General features: G+C 29.2%; 1 protein-coding gene across 1 annotated transcript in view; it reads right to left on the reverse strand.

Moving 5' to 3' along the window:
* LOC111631787 (syntaxin-7-like) overlaps positions 1-10,985 on the reverse strand; it is a 50,989-nt gene extending 40,004 nt beyond the window's left edge. The window contains exon 1 of the mRNA XM_023376098.1: positions 10,841-10,985. The gene's annotated coding sequence lies outside the window, so the exon portion shown is untranslated. The remainder of the gene's footprint in view (positions 1-10,840) is intronic.
* Positions 10,986-12,194: the final 1,209 nt, after the last annotated feature.

The following is a 12,194-nucleotide window of genomic DNA, read 5'->3' on the forward strand; positions in this document are numbered from 1 at the left end:
AATACTGTACACCGATTGTTCTACTTGTTCATAGATTGCGCATGTAAAGTACTGAACGTATTGGCCTTTTAACAGAAAGGAAACAAAGGAAGCGCTGACTTTGTTAATTGGACACGTGCGGTCGGGCAATATAAAACAAGGTGTTGATTGTAAACAGAGGGAAAACAAAGGAAGCGCCGACTTTGACGATAGACCATTTGCCATATGGTAAACTACTAAAAAACGTAAACAAGTGACGGACATTACTGTAAGCTTGATTCTCGTCGAATGACGGCGGACCCGAGTGTAAGCTGTTCAGGCAAGAAAAGGTTGTGATTGGTCAGAAGTCCAGTCCAAAAATACCCTTAAATTGTGGAGCGAACGAGAGAGGGAAGAGAGAAGGACAAGAGACTGGTACACGGTAGTCTCAGGCACTTGGGAAGCTCGCTGAGCTTAGAAAGAGCATTCTTTTCTGGTAACTATCTCAGGGACGGGTAAGTGCGGGGACTGGATGGACCATGCAGTTGAGCCAACTCCACAGGCTGGCTGAGGCCTCTCCAAAGTTTAATAGTTCCCAAAAGCCAATCTAGTACGTGAGGCACCACGCTTTGTCATCCTGTATATACTGTACTGTGTTTTCGAACTTGTACACTACATATAGAATCTATAAATAAACTGTAAATATTGTATAACTTGAGTGTGGAGGTGTGCTTTCCATTGAACCGGGATCACTATATTGAATTGTGATACACACGGAAACCAACTCCACGAGACGGAGTTTGGGAAAGAACTTCACTAGATCTTCACTGTGCGTATAATTGAATTAAGTCGTATACCGAAAAAATGTCGTATACCGAGCAAAATTTGTTTCGTCAAAACAGGACGTATTCCGAATTGGACGTATTCTAAAGCGGACGTATACCGAGGTTCCACTGTATAATTAAATAAGCAATTTAAACTTGCTGTCAATATTTTAATTTTGAAATGTATTCAACATTTGACCCAACATTTATTTCAATGCCACTATACAGATTTTATTGACCTTTTAAAATCAACTAACAAAATTTTATTTTAATTTACAACTAATTATATATATATAAAGTTTATTTTCTAACTGGCCTTACATTTATTATTACACTGATGCAATATCTTATAGCTTTCCAAGCTAACTTTTGCTTAATTTTTGAAACTTTTGAGTTATAAAATGAATAAAGATGAAAAATAAGCAATTAGTATATCAAGCATTTGAGTCTTCAGAAATGTGTTCAAATTTTTTAATCATTTAATGTAGTTTAAATTTCATTCTACTCAAAAATATGCTTCTTACTATATATAATAATACAGAGTACAGGTATACCTCGGGTTACGTCATATAAAGTTAAGTCGTTCTCAATAATACGTCGTTTGTCAAAAAAAATATATATGAAAAAAAAAAAATCATGTTTAAGTCATTTTATTCGACTTTATGTCTGTCCGCCACAAATATTGAAGTCATATCATCACTAGAAAAGCGTTAGAAGCACATAAAATCATGTTACTATACAATAAATAAGAAAAGTATAAAAAATCATATTAAAATATGTACATTTACAGTAAATGTTAATACTGTACATCACAAATCCTAGAGAATGAAATATGAAAACATCTGTGATTCTGTGTTGTCGTTTTATTTACAGGTATACCTCGCCTTACATCAGTAATTGGTTCCAGGAGAACGACGTAAGTCGAATTTACTTGTCTCCGAATCTACTTGTCACTAGGCTAAACCATAAATTACCATTCCCGGTTCTGTATTTTATTTATTAATGCATTTTTAATAATATATGGTTAATAAAAATCTATTTTAAACTTACAAACAAATAAATTTTAGTTTTTAATATAGTACAGAAAAAAGTATTCTAAATTTACGAATGCATGTAAATACAGAACATACTAGTATATATTTTAATATGATTTTATGTGCTTTAAACGTTTTTCTAGTGATATTACGACTTCAATATTTGTGGCGGACAGACGTAAAGTCGAATAAAATGACTTAAACTTGATTTTTATTTTTCCATATACTTTTTTGACAAACGACGTATAATCGGGAACGACGTAACTCGAAACGACGTAAGTCGAGGTATGCCTGTAGTGGTCTTTATTGTAAATTTAACATAAATTACTTTATTTTCTACTATTGCAAAATAATTTTAATAACTGTACTTGTTATTTAACCTTACAAAATCATTTTATTTTATAATGTCTTACAGCAAACCACATTAAGAAATAAAGAGTCCATGATGTACTGTAAACATCACCAAATTGTAAACATGTACATTTACAAGTATGTTCATACTGTACATGTATTTGTAAATTTAGATAAAGTTTAGCTTTTAATATAGTACAGAAAAAAGTAATATGTTTGTAAGCTTAAAATAGTTTCTTATTAACCATATATTATTAAAAATGCATTTATAAATAAAATACAGAACTAGGAATGGTTATTTGTGGTTTAGCCTAGGGACAAGTAAATTTGACTTAAGTTGTTTTTTGACTAAAGTCACCTCTCCTGGAACCAATTATCTGCATAAGGTGAGGTATACCTGTATATCTTTAAGACTTCTTTGTACTGTTTTTATTCTATTAACTATACTTAATCATTTTAACCATTAGCTACATTAAATGAAAAATTTAATAATGCAATCAGGAATAGAGGAATACAATAATAAAATGTCAACATTGTCCAATGATCAATTAATTATGGTTTGTTGAAAAAGACAAGCTTTCTACAAGTTCTGCTGTTTCAGAATCTAATAAAATATTTACACAATGGGCAATTTTATAAAAATGATAGCAAGTGTCATTGAATCAACAATGATGATCCAATTCACTTCTACATCAAAATCATTCTTCCTTCTGATGTCTCTATTGCTATTGAGTAATGTATCTGAGAGTTATCAAAGTATTGGCAATATACAAACATCTACTGTAAACTCAATGTGAATTTAATCAAAAATATACTAGAATTCACTTCCTGTGGTATGTATACCAGCTTGAGAAATTCAGATTCAAATATGATCTAAAAATCTCATTTTTCTTGAATACTTTTGCATTAGTGTAACATTTTCCATAATCATTTACGTTAGATAACTCCACTTTATATAGGACTCATTTAAAATGATCTGGAATGAATTAACAGCTTACAGTAGTTTTAACATTGTTCAGAAATCAAATCCAATCTAAAAATTTGACATATTGAGCTGCAATTTGAAAAAATTGTAGACCTATGAATTCCCACTGTTGTCAATCCGGCTATCTTTTCTTAATCTCGAGAACGAAGTTACATAGATGAAATCCAAGATCAGATGTGGAAACCTTAAGGGGAAGAGGCCCCGATTAACTATATATGAACTTCCAATGCAAACTGGAAGTCATGTTATTTCAATTCAAAACTTTTCTCTGAAAGCAGTTAATAGATGGCCGACACAACTTTACTGTTAAAGGAAAAGTATAATGTACTGGGGCAAGCCACTACTAATAATTTGAAATGGAGATCATATTAAATAAATTTTAAAAAAATTTAAAATTGCAGCCTGGCATTATGATGATGTCACAATAAATAATTGCTCATTTAACTAAATTTAATTTTGGTCAACTATAATAAGTCAAAACAAGTTGTAATTGAATGAAAATGTTATTTGATACACATTTTGCAAGAAAAAAAAATTAATATTCCAATTAAAAGTAATGAAATTAAATAAATGATATTTAATATACAGCGGGTGATCAGTTAACGAACAGATCTGTTAATGAACAAATTGGATAATGAACACTTTCACTGAACAAACATAAAAAAAAAAAAGCAACAAAAATAGCAAATACTGATTGATTTTCCCTTGACTTTAGGCAACAATTCAAAACTTTTCAGAGCATTGGAGACATCAACATCGATGCTCAACCTGGAATATACTGATCAGATAGTATTCCTCCGAACTTTGAAACTCTCCCTTGTAATTTCAGCCTTTTATTTTTCTGACAGAAACAATTCTTTTATAGTATTCACGAGATGTCTGATGTTGCTGGGCATTATGGCTTGAACAAATCTACAGTAGGGTGCAGTTCAATCTTATCTAAGAAAGATACAGTATAATCAAGAAGACTCAAGCAGCTAAAGGAGTAACAAAAATCACTTCTGAGAAATAAAGAACATTAAAGAGCTCATAATAGAACCTGAAACAGATCTAAAGACAGAAGAATGCCAAGAAACTTGGCGAGATATGTTTTATTATAAAAAAGAGAATTATTGCCGATATCTGCTATTAATTAAAGATCTTTTGAAGAAGTGGGGGAGGGGATGTCAGATCAATGGTCTTAGAATGGCAAACAAATCAGGTTGAGATAAATAGGCTTTGGGATCTCTACAATTACAATGCTATTACTGTAATTACTTCTGAAAATCCTGAAGAGAGAAAAGCAATCGACATTAGACAGATTCTTTAACCCCCACAAACAAAAAAACATAACTAATAAAAATGCAAGACTGCATATATATGTATTTTTATCAGGTCAGTCCATAAGTTTGTGCGCATTTTTATCTACAAAAAAAGCAACAAAAAATTTTAATTAAATTTTATTTCAATCTATAATGTATTCACCATTATTTTGTACAATTTCTTGCCATCTTGATGGTAGCTTTTTAATCCCGTCTTTGTAAAATGATTTCGGTTTTGAATCAAAATATTCAGAAATAGCCTTTTTTACATTGTTCTCATCCTCAAAAGTTNTCACAGCTTCAAATTTCTAGGTCGTCCTATACGTGTGAGCGAAAGACTCTTTGTGTTTTTGCAAATAATTTTTGTGAATCGTGTATTTGCATTTTTTACCTGATGCTTATGCTTTTGTATTTAAAAACATAAGTCTTTTATCTGAGTTGTTTGAATCATTCTTGTACATTGTAAGGAGTAAAGATGAATAGCAATAGGAAAAGCAAAGCTTTTGAATTGAATTCCAGATTGAAATTCCAAAATCACACGGAAGCACGGTATAAGTTTTAATCCATTCCCATGTGAAAACAGATGATTTTTTGGAAATCAGAATTTGAAGAAACTAATAAGTGTAATCGACAGAGAGTGGATTCGACTGTTAAGAATTGGCAAAAAAGAAAGGTTCCTAATTGTCCAGTTTTACATGAACAAATTATGTTGTCAATTTTACAAGATTTTTCCTTAAAGTTTAAAATGCCAGTAATTTTTGCAGGACAATGTATGCATTTACATTCATTTGATATTTTACTTGTGATTAAATGAAATAAAATTAGAATTGTATTAACAAATCTAATTTTCTTTATTTTGATCTTTAAAGTCTCATAAACATCTCAACCTATATGCGAGTAAATATGGTAATCCTGTTGCTGTTTAATAGCAGCTGTGTAAAATCAAATTTTAAATTCTTTTATTACCTATACTCACTAATAATGGAATAATGGTTTATGATACATTATGATACTGAATTTTAAAAAAATTTATATTGTGCACCCAAGAAATTGGAAATTGTGCAGCCAGCAAAAGATTTATGGTTGACAAAAGGAATGTGCATCATTGGAGAGCCATGAAGGAAAGAATTATTTCAGTGTAAATAAGACAGAAAATCATTCTCAAGGCCTAAAAAAGGATTATACCCTGCAATTGACACAAGTCATAATTATAAAATCATTTTTATGTTTTTTTTATTTTTTTCAAACTTTCCAATTTTAAACTCCTATTGTGGGTTATATTTGTAGTAATACAGTAGTTGTAAAGGGAATGTTGGTTTATTATAAGGTTATGTTTTTCCAAGTTGCAATGCCAATAAATAATGTGACCACAACAAGATTGCACTTTGTTGCAGTTGCCTTTATAGCTGGAAATCACAACTTTTATCTAATTCAAACATTATTTACTGTTATTGTGTCATTATTCCCTTATTATTGCATAGGCAATATTGAGATATGCCTAAATCATCAAATTTTTATCATATACATAAAAAGAAGTATTTGTGAAAATTTCAAACTAGTTAATTGCATAAACATGCATAATTTCTGTGCTATTTTTCAAAATAATATCTGCATCTTCAAATAATTCTGAATATGTATATTATATATACATGCATATATATAATAAACTAACAGATAAAAATACAGATAAATATAGAAAAAAATTAATGTCAAATGATATGTCAGTTTACAATTGTTTATATAAACAATTTTTTTATATATATCAAATAAATGTAAAAAATAATTTAAAAAATTATCAATATTAAAACAAAACAGTGTAATTTAAATAATGCAGAAAAAAATTAACAAAAATCTTCAAAAATAAGCAAATATGACTCAACTTAATCAACTGCTTTAACATTGTGACATTTACTAAATGTCAAGTGTTAAACTTTGAGGTCTCACAGTGCATAAAATATTTTTTATTTTAAAATTCCATTTTTCTGGTAATATACTTAACATCTCTTTTAACATTTTACTTTTCTCAAGAATTACATTTCTACTCAAACATTTCATACCAGTAAGTCAGGGAGTCAGTAAGGACTATATAACTTTATCGTATTAGATACACATTCCTAAATTAATATAACTAAAGATTAGAAATAACCACTTAAGTTAAATATAATTGTCACAATAAAGAGAAAGTAACAAGGAAGTTCTTAATGCATGACAATATAAAAAAACATGTAACTCACAAAAACCAAATCTTCATTCAAAATTCATTGTGACAATATTATAACCTTTACAACCTTTCAAATATAATACATGTTTTAAAATTATATTCAAATACAATAAGAAACATTTTTAACCAATAGTACCTATTAACAACTAATTCCTATTTATCAGATTCTTTTCACTATCAAATCTATTCTGTTCAAATTATTAAATAAACTGCTTTAAAAAGCTATTAATTTATTATTCTATTCAGCAACAAACAGCCAATGGTCTAACTTTAGAGGACAAGTAATCTAAAGCCAGATCACACCTTGTAATTTCCAACCATGCAGACAACTGCAACCATAGTGGTTTTCCTGATAACTAGTAAATCCACCTTCATGACAGTATATACAACTAGAAACAAAAAGTTTGTTCTACTCATGTCAATTGCAAACATTTATCCAATCAGCAAACACTTTTGTATGAAATCATACAGTGACAACTTTGAAAATAGTTATCCATCATGGCATAAAGTGAGAATGCCTGTACAGCTTTAGATTCAAGATCGATCCAGCTCATTCAGGCTCACTAATGCCTGTGGAATTTTAATTCTTCATTTTATCAAAGATAAAAGAGAACAAGCATGGCATAAGACAAGCAAAAATCTTGGCATTGATTTAAATACCAATTTTTAGATTTCTGGATATATAATATTGATTATTTTTAACTTAGTAATTATATTATTCTTTTAAAAATGACTAAAGAACTAAGTAAAAAGTATTATCATTTGCAAACAATATTCCTTCAAATTAAAAAAAAAATAGAAGATAGCTGGCATAGTACCATATTACTTCAAATTTAAACCAAACTTTTTATTCCAATTTTTAAGATGTAAAATTAGGGTGCAGCTTAAATTCAAAGTGAATATTTTAACTTCTTATTTTTGCCAATCTCCCACTCCCCAACAATCAGATCTTTGCTTTACACTCTATACATGTGCTTAGTATTATAATCATTGATAGTAGTTTATTCAGTGGTTCCCTGTTCACACTTTTCTGATTTAATGTATTTACTCACATATAAGACGAGGTTTTTATTCATTTATCACAGCTTCAAATTTCTAGGTCGTCCTATACGTGTGAGCGAAAGACTCTTTGTGTTTTTGCAAATAATTTTTGTGAATCGTGTATTTGCATTTTTTACCTGATGCTTATGCTTTTGTATTTAAAAACATAAGTCTTTTATCTGAGTTGTTTGAATCATTCTTGTACATTGTAAGGAGTAAAGATGAATAGCAATAGGAAAAGCAAAGCTTTTGAATTGAATTCCAGATTGAAATTCCAAAATCACACGGAAGCACGGTATAAGTTTTAATCCATTCCCATGTGAAAACAGATGATTTTTTGGAAATCAGAATTTGAAGAAACTAATAAGTGTAATCGACAGAGAGTGGATTCGACTGTTAAGAATTGGCAAAAAAGAAAGGTTCCTAATTGTCCAGTTTTACATGAACAAATTATGTTGTCAATTTTACAAGATTTTTCCTTAAAGTTTAAAATGCCAGTAATTTTTGCAGGACAATGTATGCATTTACATTCATTTGATATTTTACTTGTGATTAAATGAAATAAAATTAGAATTGTATTAACAAATCTAATTTTCTTTATTTTGATCTTTAAAGTCTCATAAACATCTCAACCTATATGCGAGTAAATATGGTAATCCTGTTGCTGTTTAATAGCAGCTGTGTAAAATCAAATTTTAAATTCTTTTATTACCTATACTCACTAATAATGGAATAATGGTTTATGATACATTATGATACTGAATTTTAAAAAAATTTATATTGTGCACCCAAGAAATTGGAAATTGTGCAGCCAGCAAAAGATTTATGGTTGACAAAAGGAATGTGCATCATTGGAGAGCCATGAAGGAAAGAATTATTTCAGTGTAAATAAGACAGAAAATCATTCTCAAGGCCTAAAAAAGGATTATACCCTGCAATTGACACAAGTCATAATTATAAAATCATTTTTATGTTTTTTTTATTTTTTTCAAACTTTCCAATTTTAAACTCCTATTGTGGGTTATATTTGTAGTAATACAGTAGTTGTAAAGGGAATGTTGGTTTATTATAAGGTTATGTTTTTCCAAGTTGCAATGCCAATAAATAATGTGACCACAACAAGATTGCACTTTGTTGCAGTTGCCTTTATAGCTGGAAATCACAACTTTTATCTAATTCAAACATTATTTACTGTTATTGTGTCATTATTCCCTTATTATTGCATAGGCAATATTGAGATATGCCTAAATCATCAAATTTTTATCATATACATAAAAAGAAGTATTTGTGAAAATTTCAAACTAGTTAATTGCATAAACATGCATAATTTCTGTGCTATTTTTCAAAATAATATCTGCATCTTCAAATAATTCTGAATATGTATATTATATATACATGCATATATATAATAAACTAACAGATAAAAATACAGATAAATATAGAAAAAAATTAATGTCAAATGATATAACTTCATATGTCATTTTATACCCTGATTCAATTAAAAATTAATTCTGAAATATTAATAATTCAAAATGCAGATTCAAAATAATTATTTTACTTATAAGCATTAATATATAAAAAACATTACTATTTATATGGAGACTTCAAACATTTCCTTAAAAATAATCAATCTTTAATTTTTAACATATTCAAAAATATATTGTTACACACATTTAAAATATATTCTTTGGAAAATTTATCATTATATAAATAAGCTACATGATTTATATTATTGAACTATAAAATAGTTCAATAATATAAAACATATGTATGTATCTATCTGTAAATAAAATAGGAATACTTTTGTCTTTATTCATTAGAACATGAATCACGACACCTTCAAATCATGCATACGAATCATTATCATTTTAATTATAAATTTATTCAAAATAATTCTCTTATTCCATAATATTGATTTAAAAACAATTAAACAGCAAATAAAGGCAAAAATATTCTAGTTTTGATATAATTATTTCAATGATATTTTAATTTAAATGCATTTTATACTAACAAACAGTATTTGATAGCAATTTTGTCATTTGCCAGTAATATATTTATATATATTTATATGTATAGTGGCCACAAGATCTCTATGCATACTAGTTATTAGTTATCTATTATGTTCTCATATTCTTTACATAAATGTATATCTAATTCCATATATTATCTTCCATTCTAATGTATGAAAATAATTAAAGGAGTTGCTGATACTGTTCTAGAATCTTTAACTGTTGTAAGGCAAAGTTAAAAATTTTGCTTTCAAAATGCCTCAAAACTAATGAAGTTCAGACCTAGATGGGCATTCTATACTAGGTCCATATATGATTCAAATATGTCAATATATCCTCTAACTGGGCGACTGGAGGCATAGTGTCAACTATTTCGATATCCAATAGCAACAAGACATTTACACTGTACATTTGAACATCAAACTGAGAGTGCCTAAGAGACTAGCAGCCAATGTAATTAAGTATCATATGACTCGGAATGTGCCACAAGTGTATTACCATCGAATACCGAAATTTCAGCATTCCCAAAAATAATTAAGTCTAATTCCTCTGGACACAGCTTCACGTATAGAACTTTTTAACTATTCATTGTGCAATTATGAGCATATACATATAGTTCAACACTTAAAAAAATTCTATATATTATATATTAAATTGCATTATCTTACTTAAATGAGTTAATAATAAAGTATATCACATATTTAATAAGCATCAGTCATTGTGCAACTCTCTTTATCATCATTTAACAAAATGCAGACTGATTATCAACGAATTTTTAATTAAGATTAAGAAATTTAAGTATATTTGAAATACTTTAATCACAATTAAGAATGTAATTGTGTAATTAACAAGCAAAACGTCATTATGAAATAGACATGATTTAACTGATTGAAATTACATTACAATTTATTGCGCATTATTTACTTTAATCAAATAGCTTATTTATTCAAGTAACTAAGAAGATTTACTTGATTCTAAACTAATCTACAGCGTTTCTTAAAGGGAGAAAACACCATAAATATTACAAAGTTTGTCAAAATAAACTTAAGCCAAGACTTTTAAATCGATTTATCGAATAACGCACTTTATATAATTAAATTATACAAAAACACGTACCTTAATACTTATTATGGTGTTATAAATTAATTATTAATATCGAAATTTAATATATTTTGGTTAATAATGATTCATTTAATCAAGTTTTGTACACAGGAAAAAAATCAACACCTTCGCCTCGATGAGTCATCCGCCACTGGTTGAATTGATTGCTTAGTGTTGCCAGATCTCGTTTCGAGGGTAAATTAAATAATATAAATATATTACTTTAACAAAAATTTAGTCTGATAACCTCATTCGATATATTTTTTGGTTATAGTTATTAATACAATAAAACTGATTTATTCCAGAAAACATTAATTTACGGGAAATAAAGGTGTTGTTTGTTTCAGTCATAGATACATTCAGTTTTTCGCAGAAGTTCAATCAGCAAGAAAATTTGGTTTAGTTCCTCTCTACAGTTTCTATTCCGGTTCGCTATATCCGATCTAAAAAGAGCCGGCAACTGGTTCAATAGGTACCGGTTTTGTTCGGGGTTTGGTAACCATTCGATTAGTAAAATTTTCGGTTATAAAATCTAAATGTGAAAATAACACCACTAATCAGCAATAAATGTTTTAGAAAAACAATAAAATACTAATTTAAAATAATTGCATTATTGTTAACAAACATTCTACAGAAACTTTTACCAAATAAAAAGTTCAACCACATATTTATTAAATACTTGGTTTCAAAATATTAAGAAACAATCCCAAAAATCGCGTTAACTCAAAAAGTTACATGCTGATTTTAATGAGCCTGAGAAAAAAGTGTACGACGCATAGTAAGGTGTAAAAAAAAAACCATGAAAACAAATTACAGGAAAATTATGATGTTATAGTAATTAGCACATGTATGAAATTGACAAATTGGATGTGTCAGTTTGGTATAGGAAAAGTACAGTATCTTCAATATGGAGTGTGATCACCCCAAGCAGCAATACAGCACATACAGAGATGCGTAATGCTGTCAATTATGCGGTATTTTAAAATCAATTATATTATCTTATCTTATATGTCAATTATAAATTATCTCCGAGGTCGGTAGAAAGTGAGAGCTATTGTAAAGCTGCTCTAAGTCTGGAAAGTATGAGGATGAGGATTGAGAGCAACAATACGTCTCCCTAGAGCATCCCAGACATGCTCAAAGCGATTCAGGTCCTGAGATCGAGCTGGCCACTCCTTGCATTAAATTGTTTGTTGCTGAAGGTAACCTTCCACGATACGAGCCACGTTTGGTGGCCGAATGGCCGAGCGGTCAAGGTGACAGCTTACAGCCCGGAATCGAATCCGAACGGGTCGAAAAATCCCCAGAAATTTTTCGGGGAGTGATCCGTCCGGATATGTCGGGTCCCGTCCCTCACCACCCCAGTGAG

This window comes from Centruroides sculpturatus, unplaced genomic scaffold (genome assembly GCF_000671375.1).
Source record: "Centruroides sculpturatus isolate CEXI.00-Female unplaced genomic scaffold, Cexi_2.0 scaffold180, whole genome shotgun sequence".
NCBI classification, from domain to species: domain Eukaryota; kingdom Metazoa; phylum Arthropoda; class Arachnida; order Scorpiones; family Buthidae; genus Centruroides; species Centruroides sculpturatus.